Source organism: Protopterus annectens, chromosome 12.part0 (genome assembly GCF_019279795.1).
Source record: "Protopterus annectens isolate FY-2018-M chromosome 12.part0, PAN1.0, whole genome shotgun sequence".
Taxonomy (NCBI): Eukaryota; Metazoa; Chordata; order Ceratodontiformes; family Protopteridae; genus Protopterus; species Protopterus annectens.
This window is the reverse complement of record NC_056746.1, coordinates 870,485,135-870,502,134: the sequence shown is the minus strand read 5'-3', so window position 1 is coordinate 870,502,134 and position 17,000 is coordinate 870,485,135.

Genomic DNA, 17,000 nt, shown 5'->3' with positions numbered 1-17,000 from the left:
GGTTGAAAGTAAAAGTTTAATTAGTAACTATGTTGATAGAGCGGTCCCAAAGAAGGAAAACAAAAAAAGTTTAAAAAAGGAACCCCATTTTGTTCAAAAAAAACCCTTTAAAGGGGGTTCCAAAATGAAATTGTTCCAGTTTGTCTTCCTCTGGCCTTGATGGAGATTGTTGTGCCGTTGGCCTAAAAAACCTGTATTGTCATTGTTATAGCTTTGGGAAGTTTGAATAGGAACATGTTGCTGCAGACTGTTGTTAGAATTCTGATTGAAGTTGTTCCTGTTAGCTCGAATTCTATTGCTGCGTCTAGGTCCTATATCAGGTACTGCTGATTCTTGTGTTGTGGGCATTTGATGGTTCTGATCAAAGTCACCATCAGGACTACTGTTTTCAGGTGTCTGTTGTCCTCCATTTTGACCTGGATAGCCACGAGGAATGGTCAATTTCTCGTAGGCCTTATTTTGTTGATATGCTAGTCTGTCACGATTAAGTTTTTTTGTCTTATTACCTTTCAATTTAATGAGAAGTGCATCTATGCTATTAAAGATGCGAGTGTAATCATATTTGTATCTGGTGAAATCCAAATCAATTTTAATTAAATTGTCTAACTCATTAATTTCAGAAGTCAACGAAGAAATATCAGTGGAATAGTGTTTTATGATTAAGTCTAGAAGTTGGAAGCCTTGTTGGTCAAAAAGGGTTTTTAAATCAGATAAAAAGGAATCATCATTAATAAGCCCTGTAGGGGCAAAAGTGCTCTGCAAACCTTTAGGAATAATTTTGTCTTTCACACACTGTTTAAAGTAACAAACTTCCAACTGCAGTTTGCGAAGTTTTAACAATTTGCTATCAAAAGTCTGAAGTTTGCTCACCAGTGAATCCGAGGTAGAAGAATTAGAAGAATGTTGTGCCGGTAGTTCCTGTAATCCTTGATGAAAAAATGAGAAAGAATTAAGGTCTGATATCCAGTCTTGAAGTGAAGGAACGCCAATAAGCACCGTATTTTGTTCATTGTTGTTGACTAAATTGTGCGTACCGCTGCTAGCCAGTGTTGTGTTTTGTAGCATTTGAAGTGAAGGTGTACTATTCACTTCAAGAGCCAGCGGGTTAGAGCGTTGAGCCGCTGTAATAAGTGTAGGGCTGCTAGTTGAAGGTGGATTACTCTGCAACAAGTTACTGCCCGCATTTCCTTGCATAAGTTTTAAGTCGAGATGGTCAAGGCGGACATTCAACATGTCCAGTCTTTTCGTGATCACCGCCAAAATAGTAGTCATGTCGCTTTTCATTTCATCTGGTTCCGTGTTAAGCCCGAAGATGTTTGGGCTTGCTGGGCTTTCTGGAATCCCTGTAGCCATGAAACAAACACGAACACAAACTGTTGAAGAGAAGAAAAACCCAATATAACAAACAGGACAGGGTATCCAAAAAAGCGCTAGTCCACTGGTTCAATATTGTTGTCTTAACGCAACTTTTATTCAGAACAAGAAATGTTTTCGCTACCACCACTGTAGTAGCTTCCTCAGAGTAAAACATATAACATTGTAAAATTTTAATTTAAATATAAAAAGGCGCCAAATTGCAAATCAGATGTGTCAACTCCTAAAAGGTATAGCAGCATTAAATAAAATTGGCGCTGGTAATTACACTGAGCTATGTACGTTCCAGCAGTTAATCACAGACTAATAACAACTTCCAAATAAAACATAAAAATTGCAGCAAATAAATTGAATAAAATCAAAATGACAGTAACCATCCATAAGCTCACAAGTAGAGAATATTAGCCGCCGTTGTACCTTCCAAGCGATCAAAGGTACTAAACTCCGTACCTCTAAGAAGTACCTAAACAGAAAGTTTAGAATGTTGTTCACGTGCCTCCTAAAATAAATCTAATCTTTCCTTCATTAAACTAGTATAGGAGGATTTCTATAAACTTGAAAGGCATCCTTATTATAAGAAAGGATTCCCAGACGGTTTTGTTTTTCTTAAGTCGTATTAGCGAATAGTTTCTACTGTGAAGTCAATAGACTAACTTGCAAATTGATGACTACTAGGTAAAGATTTTCCTTTCAAAAGACAAGTAAGATGTCAAATCTTAATATATGTATTAAACAAACCTTTATAAAGGAAATAGACTAGTGTGCTGCTTACTCAAATTTCAGCACGTGGAACAAGGAAAAAATACTGAAGCTGGACTCGTCAGAAGAGCGAGCCTATGAAACAAAATAAATAAACATGCTGAAAGTGCAGTAGTCATACTGCTGCTGTTGCAGCAGGATCTTTAAGAATCTAGGAAGCACTATCAGACAATATGTCTGAAATGTGCTTACTACCAAATTTCATATATATATATATATATATATATACTGATATACTTATATCTGTATATATATATATATATATATACATATATATGTTTGTATATATGTATATAATATGTATATATAGATGTAGATATATACATATAGATGTGGGGAGAGAGGAGGAGAGAGTGAGAGAGAGACAGAAGGAGAGTGAGAGTGAGAGGGGGTGGGACAGAGAGAGAGAGATAGTCATATACAGACATAGCTGTTGTCAGTCAGATCTATCTGTATATGTATATGTATCTACATATATATATATGTATGTGTGTATTACATATATCTGTACGTACATATTCTACCAATCTCGATGTCTGTGCAGTAAGTAAAACCTGGTTCAAGGCTCCTGAGAGCACACCAGCGGTATCAAGCTATACCTCGTATCATGCTTTTTGGCCCCAGAACTCAGGCCAAAACAAAATGGGAGGAGGAGTGTCCATATTCATGAAGGACACCCACGCCTCCAGGTTAGTGGCAACACATGAAGCATCAGAGACCATCCAGGTGCAAATAACCATAGGCAAACCTGCTATACAACTGGTAGTATGTTACAGAGCACACTTCCAATCTCAGGAACCACAGTCAGCCTTCCTGAAGACATTAGAGGATATGAATGTCCCACCACACACCATCATATTGTGAGAATTCAACTACCCTAACATACACTGGGTGCATTATTCTAGCCCAAACACCCTAGCCCAAAGGTTCCCAGAATTCAGTAAGTCAAATGCAATGGAACAGCTAGTCACCTCTCCCACAAGGGGAGATAATATTTATTTTTATTTTATTTTATTTATCATTTGTTGACCGGGAAAGTCCAACTAGGTTCCACACAGCCTGTTTTCAGTGGAGGCCCGGGGAGAAATGCTCCAGATGCTCCAATAATATACTAGACCTGATCATCACAAACATGGGGACAATATGCTACACACCGAAAGTATACCCCTCACTAGTCACATCTGACCACAGACTAATCACCCTGGATATACATATCCCACCTCCCCCACAACACAAAATACTACAGTGGGAAACCTCTCACATGCCGACTTTACACTTCTTAAAACTGAGTTCGTATCCTTTAAGCCCACTGGGCCAGTGGAAACCACATCCCACAATGCAGACTCCTTCACAAATGCTTTCTACGGACATCTCCAAGAATGCATGGATTATGCAATCCCAAATAAAACCAAGACCCTCTCCACCAAGGGCAGGTGTCCTGTCTGGTGGACCCCAGCCATGAACAAATTGTATAACAACAGAAGGTAGCTACTGCACGGCAGAGCAGAATTCCATAAAGATAAGGCATCTCTGATCAGCACTAGTAGAAAGCTACATTCTCTCATACAAACATGCAAGGCCAACAATGAGAGGGAAATCGCTATGGACACTACAGATAACCACAAGGCCTTCTTCTGCTATGTTACACACCTGGGTGGAAACCCTCAGATATGTTCAGAGTTAGTTCACAGTGACAAAAGCTACACTGAACACACAGATATTGCCAATATTCTGGCAGACAGGTTCAGTGCAGATTTCTCCCCTCCCTCACCCCCACATGAGGAATTACTTACCCCAGCTGACTGTAACCTCCCTGTCATCTCAAATGTCCAGCTGAGAACCGCCCTCAGCAAAGCTGTAAAAACAGCATCAATGGGACCCGACGGTATCGCAGGTTGCATGCTACGTGAACTCCAAGAGGAGCTAAACCCGCACATAAAATGCTATTCAACCATAGCCTTACTACAGCATATGTACCTGGATACTGGCATACAGCAACAGTAGTCCCACTCCAAAAAGGAGGCACCTCTACAGACCCTGGTAACTACCGCCCCATAAGCTTAACCAGCCTGGTCTGCAACGCTATGGAAAGAATCATTATGGAACTCATACACAGAGACATTGGGGACTTACAGACACTTGATCCCACCCAGTTCGGCTTTGTAAAGGGCAGATCCTGCCTTATGAACCTGGTTGACCTTTTCAAATCAGTCACTAGAGCCATTGACGAGGGCACAGCGGTCCATACAGCCTACCTGGACTTGCCTACGGCTTTCGACACAATGCCCCACTCTGGCATCATAGACATGCTCAACAGCTTAAATGTAAATCCATATGTCACAAGATGGGTTGCAAACAGGCTAACGGATAGAAACCCTAAAGTCAAACTCACTGGTGCCATGTCAGACTCAGAGCCAGTCACAAATGGTGTCCCACAGGGCTCTGTCCTGGGACCGCTCATGTTCGGCATTTCTTTCTCAGATGTTGAAACAAACATGGGAGGGTAGTGGCTGACAATGTTCAAAGATGACTGCATACTAGGCGCCACAGTCGATACACCAGCTGACACATACATCCTACAGAAAGGCCTCATGGAAACCAACAACTGGTGCCGGAGTCATGGCCTTAAACTGCATGCCAAATAATGTATAGTCATACCCTTTCAGACGGACAAGGTACCCACATATTATCACATAGACAGTAACCCACTGAGTACAGACAAAGTAGTCAGAGACCTGGGGACACTAATCGATACTGACCTCTCATTTGACACCCACGTTGCCAAAGTGGTTGGATAGACTTCCTACCTTGCCCACCTTACCATGAAGGGATTCACATCCAGATCAAAAGAGGTCATTGTACCCCTATACTCCTCCCTTATCAGGCCCATGACTGTGTACTATGCCCCATTTGGTATGTACCTCACCTGGCACTTGCAACAGCTAGGGGGACCCCATAAGTACATCACCAGGAGGATCAAGGGTCTCCAACAAATGTCATATGCTGCCAGACTAAAGAAACTCATGCTCTATTCCATAGCATACCACCTACTTAAGGGTGATCTGTGCCTGATGTACAAGGCCATGTCCAATCCGGTATTGATGGACATGTTCCACCTCGTACAATCCAAATCCATCAGAACCACAACAGCTACAGATTTAAACCTCAGCACACATATGAATAGGACATGCTGTAGGGACAGATCCATAACTCAGAGGCTTCCCATACTGTGAAACAGGATCCCAGTTCATGTTAGGCAGAGACCCTCACTGACACTCTTCATGTGAATTCTTGACGAGTGGATGGGAGTTCATAGGTTTACACCAGGGGTCATCTCTGTGTTACTACTAAATAGAGGCCAGGTAAACTAATGCTATTATGTACAGTGTCTTCACTGTGTCACTACAATACAGAAGCGCAATTTTCTAAATCTATTCTATACACTGTCTGCAGATAGCCTAGTACTAAACTATGACACTGTGAAACTATATATGTCTATGTATTTCTACATCCCTCTCTATCTATGTATACACATATGCATATTATATATATATATATATATATATATATATATATATATATATATATATATATATATACATACATATCTCGATATACATACGTATACACATGATATATATATATATATATATATATATATATATATATATATATATATATATATATATATATATACTCCTTTTTAGTTCCACATATGTATACACACAGTATCGTACTGATGAACATCCATTACTGTACAACCTACTTGTACATTGCACTACAACCTACATTGCTATGTGCACATAGTTACCTTCACATACATATGTATGTAGAGCCTTCAGTGACAGTTGCAGCATGTCCCCGGCCCTATGCACATCTTCATATACATCGATACAGACCAATAACACATCTGGAGGGTTCACAGTATGTAGAGTATTATAGTAGTACTTTACATTACCTGTGTTTGTTGCAGCTGTTTGTGTAGGCTTGCAGTTACTTGGCCTGCTGTCAGCCTCTTTGTTTTGTTGTTACTGTTTTTTTATTTCTTTCTCTTTCTCTTTCTCTTTCTCTTTCTCTTTCTCTTTCTCTTTCTCTTTCTCTTTCTCTTTCTCTCTCTCTCTCTCTCTCTCTCTCTCTCTCTGTCTCTACCTCCAGAGGGTGCAATGAAAGTATTGCATGTGTGGACTGGGAGTACAGGATGCTTTTGTAGGTATCTGCACATGTCCATGTGATGGCCTCTGCACCAATTGTTAGCCAGCATTTACTAATTGCATGCAGCCTGTTGTGTAGTGATTGCAGTTCTCACTGTGATTACAAAACAGTGCTATAAAAAGGTCTATTAGGTAGGCGTAGCCCTTTCAGATTATCAGGGTGGGGACCATGCTGGTTTGCTGTGGACACTGTTCTGTGAGTGTAAGGGTTGGTATGTCTCTCATATTTCAGGCTGTGTTGTAGACACTGCAATGCACGTTGTTCTGTAAGCTGAGTATTCCTTCCTCCAGTGTCCTCTTCTCCATGTGTATGTAAACTGACACCTACGACTAGTAATACTGTGTATATGGGTGTGTGTGTGTGCTTTCCTGTGGGGATTGTGGTGTAACTGGTATATAGCAGCAGCTCTTGCAATCTGTTGCTATGGCTTCAATATTTGGCCTTTACATTCACTCTTTGTATGCCTGATAGGTGTCTTTCCTGTAATGTGTTGCTATGGCTTTCCTATTTTCCATTTACATTCACAGCTTGTAATGCTTGCTAAATCTGTTTGGGCAACAATTCCCGATGTGTTTGTTGTGGTGAGGTGTTAATGCATGCAGTGTGGTCTGGCCATGGTGTGGGCCATGACACTTACAAGGGTATTTGATCATGCTGCTGAGCAGGCCTCAGATACTCTCAGGTGCATCTTTTATCAGCCTCATGGAATGGTACATATCAGTGGGATACTCCAATGAAATATTCTGATATTCTGCAGTTGTGACTGTGGGTTATTTCGAGCATATGTATTAGTACACTATTTGTGACGTGCAAGTGGTGCATACTTTCAGTCATTCATAGTTACCATTGCATGTGTAGTTACACCTTTCTGCCTACTGTTAGTACATTTGACAGGGTATCAGTGGGGCACAGTTGACATTTGTTTTCACATCAGGGACATCCCTGTAACTCAGTCACAGTTGCTATGTCTGATCTCTTAACTATTCAACTATGGCAGTGTTTATCCTGCTCTGGGTATGTGTGTGGCTTGCCAGATGCTACTGTGACATTATTACCTAGTAGCTACCAACTAGCATGGCTGTTTCTCATCACACAGTACTATTTTACAAATCCACTAGATTTGACAGTAAATATACATGACATGGCTTGTGTACTAGACTTGCTATATTCCCTTTACATTAATTCCTACTATTTTATGATATATTTCTTTCAGCAGAATGTTTTTGTATAGCAGTCATGGCTTAGTGGTAAGTCATGCAGACTAGTGTTTCCAAGGTCCTGGGTTCAAGACTGACGGAAGTATTTTATTTTGCTGCTGAGAAAACTACAGGCCTTGTCATTCAGAGTGACTAAGGCACTTTTAAGCAGTTGTAAGTGGGTTAGCGCTGGTTTGCGTGGAGCTCACGCAGGCGCACTGGCGCTTAGCTTCACGCACACACGCTTAGCTAAGCGAACAGAAGCGCACTCCCGCCTACTACTGCTTAAAAGTGCTTACTTTCGTGCACACCCACGCTATTTTCTTTTAAAGAAAAGAAAATGGGGAGATAGGAAAGTGGTGAAAAAGGGGGCACAAAGAGGGTAGGACAGTAGGAAAACAAGCTCGGGTTTTGCAGGAGGGATGTAGGAAAGGCCCATAGCTGCCCATTTCTTCGTCAGCAACAGCTGTGCATATGTTTGTAATTTGGTGTGAAATTTGAAACCTTCCACCCCTGAGAGAGGTGTGTGGGCAACAATATTTGTTGTACAGCCAATTGTAATTGCCAGTTTACATGTCCAGCAGACGTGTGCAAAATGGGCAGCTATGTATGGGGCGTAATTTTTTTGTGGGTACAGAGTGCCCTTTTTTTTTTTTTTCAGGTGAGAGTGGTATGTCAGGCACAGGAAGTCACAGCAAACTTGGGAACACATACACGTACAGGAAGTCGGTATAGCTGGGGAGGTAGGTAGGGGAGGTTAACAGACAAGACAAACAAGACACATACAGGGGTGGTGTATGACACATGTGGGGGGGTTACACAATTGACGGGGACGGATGCTTGGATATCTCAAGCCCATGAGCCCACAGATGGCAACAGTGGAACTGAGATCCCCACCCATTGCAGAGGAGGGATGAGCCCCATCCCCTGCAGTGCTTCCACCCGCAGGTGGCACAGGGCCACCGGAGGAGGGTCCGGCCTGGGCACTAGTGCCAGGTGCACTCGCCAGCTGAGGTGGGAGATGTGGGTCCGCTGGAACCCGCCTTCCCTGTCGTCCTATGTTTTGCATTATTTAATGACAATTTGGGTTAGTAACGTGCAATACCATTCACAATTAGTTGTAATTAGTATTCCCATTAACCAAACACCCATAAATTCAAGCCGTTGAACAGCAAGCATAACACATGCATAATTTGAACAACAATACACGATCCAACAACATGCAGGGTTGAGTGATGGCAACAGGCCATCAGGTTTGGATGTATGAACAGGGCACATGCATCAACGTACATGCAAATATGTATGAACCAACAGGACAATTGTCCAGGGGAGTTAATTGTGAATACACATACCAATTTCACGTGGAATGGATTATTTGTGGTTATAGGGTAGGGTGAAGAAATATTTCATTAACAACTTCAAATACCTATACATATGCTGTACATTTCTACTAGCTGCAGATATATACACACTACAGGTCTGACTACAGTTTCCTATGCATGTTTGTGATAGGAATGTTACTGCTACATCAATATACATTTCATTTTTATTCATACACATTCATATCTGGCTCTGTTCAGCTACATCATCCTGCTACATTTGCTTTATATGGCTCTAGACAACTGTGGATGTTTGGTATTTCATACAACCATACTATCTGCATATTGCAAACTGAGAGCAACATATCCAGATTGTGGGACACACATTCCAGCTTCAGTACTTTTTTCCACACATTTTGCTGTTTGGTTGTGCCTGTCACATTCATTTCATTCTGTACTGACTGCAGTATACTTTATTCAGGAGTTATTACTACTTTATTGGTGGATTCATACCTTTTTCTCACACTCTCTCACTTGTTTTATTTTTACAGTTCAGGATGGTACTTAATTCTGGGCTTTATTGACATGTTTTACTTAGTTATAACAATCCTTTCCAACAGTCTCACTTGTGTCATGTTTCAGAATTTAAACGGGGATATATTTCACACGTGTTTTATTCAGCTTGTGTAGCTGTACTTTTCAGCCTGCTGCAGATTATGTACTATTATATTACAGGTGGAACATCTTTATTTCGGACTTGTTTCATTTTTATTTTTGGATTACAGGCTGCATCACACTTATGTAATCACACAGTACTAGCAGAATCTCTCTTACACTGTTACTTGCACTTTATATTAATAGGTGTCTACACTGCACTCTTTTGCAAGCTGTAATACTTTTATTTTTTAACAGTTACAGGGAGAGAATTACTAACCTGCCTGGTGGTGCAACTGCACAAGCCTATCAGCATAGGCTCGACGATTCTCGGAACGGACAACTGCAACTACAATATAAATGAAGTAATATTGGAATACACATCTCCATAATATCAGCTAGGTTAACTTTCTACATAAATAATTACATGTAACTTACTCAGTAGTGGGGCGTTGGGCATTTGCCGAGCCTCCTGGATCCAATGGTTCAGTTGGTCCTGCTTCCATCTCTTCAGGTCCGCATGGTGGTGACGGACCTGTTCACCAGTCCTTGGTATTCCTGTGGCACTAGTGAGATCAACTGGTCCCACGCCGCAGCCCTATATGCTCCCCACAGGACCTGGCCCTGCATGAGTTGGGCCTCATGATCATGGATGAGGAGCCAAACCATATATTTGGACTCCTCAATGCCCCACCTCTGTGCTCGGAAGCAACTACCCTCTCCTACACCTGCCATCCTGACTGCAAATCAGTTCCACAATCAGTTATGCTGTGTATTCCCACCTATGGGGCTTATATATGCCGTTTTTCCCGCACTTGTCTGTGATTGGCCATTTTGGAAATGTATCAGCTTCACAAAACCTGCTTTGTCATGCTTCTCTTTCCATTCATTCCTATATATATGCTATTACTGCATTTCTAAAAGCGACTGTCATGGCTTAGTGGTTCAGTACTTTGACTATGGTGCATGGTATCCTGAGTTCGAGCCCGGCCATTGCTTTTTATATTTTATGACTGTCTACACAGGCTAGGAGGTGTGTCTGTGTAAAGGCAGTTTTGATACAGCTTGCTCAACGTTGCCCGTCGGTTAGCTTGTTGGCGCGGTGCGCAGCTCCGCGCAAATGAATCACGCTGGCTTAATTGCCATTTGGTTGTCAGCACGCATATTACGCTCAGCTCAGCTATGGGCACACAGTTTCAGCATGTTAGAACTCTGCTCAGCCCCGGGCACTCATTTTACACCTGTTAAATCACTGCTCACCTACGGGCATTCATTTTACACCTGTTAAACCACTGCTCACCTACGGGCACTCATTTTACACCTGTTAAACCACTGCTCACCTACGGGTAGATATACTCAGCTTGTTAGAGTGTAGCTCAGCTATGGGCACGTCTGACATTTGTTCTTTTTTTTTCACACATTTCTTCATAATACATGGCCCATTTCATTACATTTTACATAAAAATAATTTTATACATGTACATATATGTCAGGGAATTGTTTTGTGCTTATTTCACTAAAAATAAAAATTGATGTTGTGGGGGCTCGAACCATGACTGCCACCTCTTCAGCCGACGTCTTTACTGCTACGCTATTGCATCTTGGCTTACTTTGCATATTTAGTTCTTATATGCTTTTCCACTGACTGCTAACTGTGGCTAAGTGACAGGCATGCCCGCGCAAACGAGCGCACTCACAGGCAAACATCTTTATAACTTATAAAAAAAAATATAACGTGTTCATTTTTACATTTTATGTTAATAGTCTGTGGGGGCATGTGTTGTATTGTGTTTATTGACATTTACACGGACTCTGTCGTGGGGGTTTACTTTCGGGACTGGTACTCTTCTGGGGGCGTGTCCGTTTGCAGGGCTCGCCCTATGGGCACGCCCCCTACTGTCTTACATGGATTGTGTTAGCCTTAGGTGTGAGTCAGCATGCCCTCATGCATATGCATGACATGCTGATGTCACACCGTTTAACTGCAGCCTCCGTGTAAGCCTTGTAACTCTTACACGGAGGCTTTGTGAATCCTGCCCTATAATTATATATATATATATATATATATATATATATATATATATATATATATATGTAAACACTGTATATATGCATGCATATTTACACTTTTGATTGTCTGATAAGCAGATTTAACTGAGAAGAACCCAAATGTTCATCTTCCACTTTTATGCAACTGGTGTTAATCGTGGACTCTTACGGACCTGGACAGAATGTTTAGTCTCCTAGTAGGTAATGGCACAGTAAAACTCATACATTTTTATCTGTTGATAACAAGAGAAATACGTAACTGATAAGGTGAGTAATGATAGATTTTATTTTAAAAACAGCTGAACTAACCACAACAGGATAAGGAATGCAGATGTGGGAATTACGTTAGCAGGCACTTAGCTTTTCATATCAAAGCTTATAGGCTTTTCCTATTGTGCTATCATTGACCTATATGAAGTCCCATTCTGAGTCCTATGTACACTTTGACAATTTTAATGCAGTATATACTATAAGCAGTATATACTATAAGGGGAAAATTATTCTGCAGTATTCCAGTAGTTGCTTAAACCAACACACTCGCTTAACTATGAATAACTGCGGAATGCTTGATCATCTGAGGCCAATGTTGTATGACTTTAGTATGTGTGAAACAATACAATACTTCCAAATTTGTTACTGTAAAACAGAAACACAACAATACTTTCATTAAAACTACAGTTGTACAATTATAACTACTTTTGACAGATGCTTGCTGACCACGTGGGATAACTCTTCTCCTTAGTAAGAATGTAAACCTGGTAGGGTGAAAACATTTAAAAACACATAATTATTTTTTTATAAATGCAAACTATATGGTGTGGGATATCTCACTAGGATCAGTTAGTTCTCTGTGGACCTGGGCAAGCCAGTCCTGAAGTTGCTGGCTTTCCCACCTCTGAAGATCATCACAAAAGTGCAGACCTGCATGCCTGCCATGAAGATCTCCATTCAACTGCACTGGTCTCTGATAATCTGGTTCTAAAAGATGACTATGGGGGAGTTTCTTTGGCATGCTTTCCTCAACATCTCATGTGGAAAGTAGAGGGTCAGGAGGTATATGGTCTCCTCATTGGTCTATTTGGATGCTGGGATGTGCCTCAACCTCCTCTCAGTTGACATTTCACCTGAAAGGTGTGGATAAAAGTTTAGTAAATGCTGTCAAAAATTGCTCACTAAAGAATGCAGATTTGGGTTTGCTGACAACAGTAAGGTAGCACTCAGTTTGCAGGTAGCTTAGAGATGATCTGGAGTTGTATCAGTGTTAAGTGTTACATTTTAAATTTGCTGCAATGAGCTTGGCATCAGTCTGTTGGTGGGTGTTATAGATGTCCTCTACACAGGCACATATATTGGCTAATATTGTGCATCTGCAATTAACACTAAGCATTTACACAAAACTACTAGATAGTGTGCCTAAATCTAAGAGTTTACACTATTTACATGGATGCGACACTTAACCCAGCCACTGGTGATGCACAAGCTGGTGCATTTCTTTGTGCCAGTCTCATGCCCGGATAAAGGGGGATGGTTGTGTCAGGAAGGGCATCTGGCATAAAACTTCACCAAATAATTCATGCAGACACCAGGAAATATTTACATACCGGATCGTTCGAGGCCCAGATTAACAACGACTGCCACCAGTACTGTTAGCCAACAGGGTGCTGGCAGAAATTGGGCTACTTTTGGCCGAAGGAGGAGAAGAGGCTGAAGGCATGGCCAAAGGCAGGAAGAGAGGAGAAAGGCTATGACTGTGGTAGTGAAGGTCGGAACTTTGAATGTTGGCAGTATGACTGTTATATGGAGAGAGCTAGCCAATATGATGGACAGAAGGAAGGTTGGTATATTATGTGTGCAAGAGACCAGATGGAAGGTGAGTAAGGCTAGGTGTATCGGAGGTGGGTTCAAATTGTTTTATCATGATGTGGATGGGAGGAGAAATGGAGTAGGAGTTATCCTAAAGGAACAGTATGCTAAGCGTGTTTTGGAGGTGAAAAGAGTGTTGGATAGAGTGATAAGTATGAAGCTGGAAATTGATGGTGTAATGATGAATGTTGTTACTGCATATGCTCCACAAGCTGGGTGTGCAATGGATGAGAAAGAAAAATTTTGGAGTGAGTTTGATGAAGTGGTGATGACTGTACCCAAGGGTGAGAGAGTGGTGATTGGAGCAGATTTCAATGGGCATGTTGGTGAAGGGAACTGAGGGGATGAGGAAGTGATGGGTAGGTATGGTGTTAAACAAAGGAATGCAGAAGGTCAGATGGTAGTGGATTTTGTGAAAAGGATGGACATGGCTGTGGTGAATACATATTTTAACAAGAGGGAGGAGCATAGGGTGAAATACAAGAGTGGAGGAAGATGCACACAGGTGGATTATATCTTATGTAGGAGGGTCAGTTTGAAGGAGATTGGAGACTGTAAAGTGGTGGCTGGGGAAAGTGTAGTTAGGCAGCATAGGATGGTGGTTTGTAGGATGATGTTGGTGATCAAGAAGAGGAGGAGGAGTGTGAGGGCAGCACCAAGGATCAAATGGTGGAAACTGAAAAAGGGTAATTGTGAGTTGGAGTTCAGGGATGAGTTAAGACAGGCATTGGGTGGCAGTGAAGAGTTACCAAATAGCTGGGTAACTACAGCAGAGCTAAGGGAGGTGGCTAGAAAGGTGCTTGGTATGATATCTGGACAGTGAAAGGATGACAAGAAGACATGGTGGTGGAATGAGGAAGTACAGGAGAGTATACAGAAAAAGAGGTTGGCAAAGAAGTGGGATTGTCAGAGAGATGAAGAAAGTATACAGGAGTATAAGGAGATGAGATGCATGGCAAAGAGAGAGGTGGTGAAGGCTAAGGATAAGGCATATGAAGAGTTGTATGAAAGGTTGGACACTAAGGAGGGAGAAAAGGACCTGTATCGATTGGCTAGTCAGAGGGACCAAGCTAGAAAGGATGTGCAGCAGGTAAAGGTGATAAAGGATAATGAGGGAAACATACTCACAAGTGAGGCGAGTGTGTTGAGGAGATGGAAAGAGTACTTTGAGGAGTTGATGAATGAAGAGAATGATAGAGAGAGAAGGTTGGATGATGTGGGAATAGTGAATCATGAAGTACAATGGATTAGCAAGGAGTAAGTAAGGATAGCTATGAAGAGGATAAAGAATGGAAAGGCTGTTGGTCCAGATGACATATCTGTTGAAGCATTGAGGTGTTTAGGTGAAATGGCAGTGGAGTTTTTAACCAGATTGTTTAATGAAATCTTGGAAAGTGAGAGGATGCCTGAGGAATGGAGAAAAAGTGTTTTGGTACCGATTTTTAAGAATAATGGTGATGTGCAGAGCTGTAGTAACTACAGAGGGATTAAATTGATCAGTCACAGCATGAAGTTATGAGAAAGAGTAGTGGAAGCTAAGTTAAGAAGGGACGTGATGATTAGTGATCATCAGTATGGTTTCTTGCCAGGAAAGAGCACTACAGATGAGATGTTTTCTCTGAGAGTGTTGATGGAGAAGTACAGAGAAGGTCAGAAAGAGTTGCATTGTGTTTTTGTAGACTTAGAGAAAGCATATGACAGGGTGCCTAGAGAGGAGTTGTGGTATTGTATGAGGAAGTCAGGAGTGTCAGAGAAGTATGTAAGAGTGGTACAGGATATGTACAAGGGTAGTGTGACAGTGGTGAGGTCTGCAGTGGGAGTGACGGATGCATTTAAGGTGGAGGTGGGATTACAACAAGGATCAGCTCTGAAGCCTTTCTTATTTGCAATGGTGATGGACTGGTTGACAGACGAGATCAGACAGGAGTCCCTGTGGACTATGATGTTTGTAGGTGACATTATGATCTGTAGTGAGAGTAGGGAACAGGTGGAGGAGACCTGGAGAGATGGAGATATGCTCTAGAGAGAAGAGGAATGAAGGTCAGCAGGACTACAACAGAATATATGTGTGTGAATGAGAGGGAGGATAGAGGAATTGTGCGGATGCAAGGAGTAAAGGTGGTGAAGGTGGATGTGTTTAAATACTTAGGATCAATAGTTCAGAGTAATGGTGAGTGTGGAAGAGAGGTGAAGAAGAGAGTACAGGCAGCATGGAGTGGGTGGAGAAGACTGTCAGGTGTGATTTGTGACAGACGAGTACCAGTAAGAGTGAAAGGGAAGGTCTACAAAAGGGTAGTGAGACCAGCTTTGTTATATGGGTTGGAGACAGTGACATTGACAAAAAGGTAGGAGTTTTAGCTGGATGTGGCAGAGTTAAAGATGTTAAGATTTGCACTGGGTGTGACGAGGGTGGACAGGATTAGGAATAAGTTTATTAGAGGGTCAGCCCAGGTTGGAAGGTTTGGAGACAAAGCCAGAGAGGCAAGATTACATTGGTTTGGACATATGCTGAGGAGAGATGTTGAGTATATTGGGAAATAGATGTTAAGTATGAAGCTACTAGGTAACAGGAAAAGAGGAAAGCCTAAGATAAGGTTTATTTATGTGGTGAGAGAGGACATGCATGTGGTTGGTGTGGCAGAGCAAGATATAGAGGACAGGAAGAAATGGAAACAGATGATCCACTGTGGCAACCCCTAATGGGAACAGCCGAAAGATGATGATGATGACATGGGTGCGACGCTTGTGAATTTAAAGACAGTGTGGATCTCATAAATTTACAGTTGCAAGTTCTGTACCTTTGACATACATTACTGTTCTTATGAACTTAAGAATTCTACAAATGACAACTGTACTAAAGGGGTTTACTTCATATAAATGTCAGTCTGTTTTTTACACTTCATAAGTCTGTCTGCAACTGTCTGCATATAAGCCCTTCTTATCAGCCCTCATGTTGATTTCTTAAAAGCTTTGAATCTTAAGCACTATTGTTGCTTCCTAGTGGTGAGCATTAGTAGTCCTTCTAGTTTGTGGATTGTGATATGTTACCAGATTATCCAGATGATATGCAGATAATGCTCAGTAACCTGTAGTGTTCATTTGTGTGTGTGTGTGTGTGTGTGTGTGTGTGTGTGTGTGTGTGTGTGTGTGTGTGTGTGTGTGTGTGTGTGTGTGTGTGTGTGTGTGTGTGTATATATCTATCTATCTATATGTATATATATATATATATATATATATATATATATATATATATATATATATATATATATATATATATTAGCTTACAGGTCAGTTGCTTGTATATTATATGCATGAATTTTGTCTGACACCATATACAGACAGTGAATGTCAATGCATATAAGTGTCATACATCAAGCAAATTGAGTATCTCCATGTTGTTGGAGTAGTGGTTATGTTGACTGTCTTTTCCACTGCGTTGTCTCATAGACATTGGTTTGGAATCCACATCATCTGATTGTGTGTGTGTATGATAAATAGGGTCTATATCAGAAGCACGAACTTTCAAAAGTTTGAGCCTCATATGGTTGACACCATATGAGCGAACCTTTGAAGT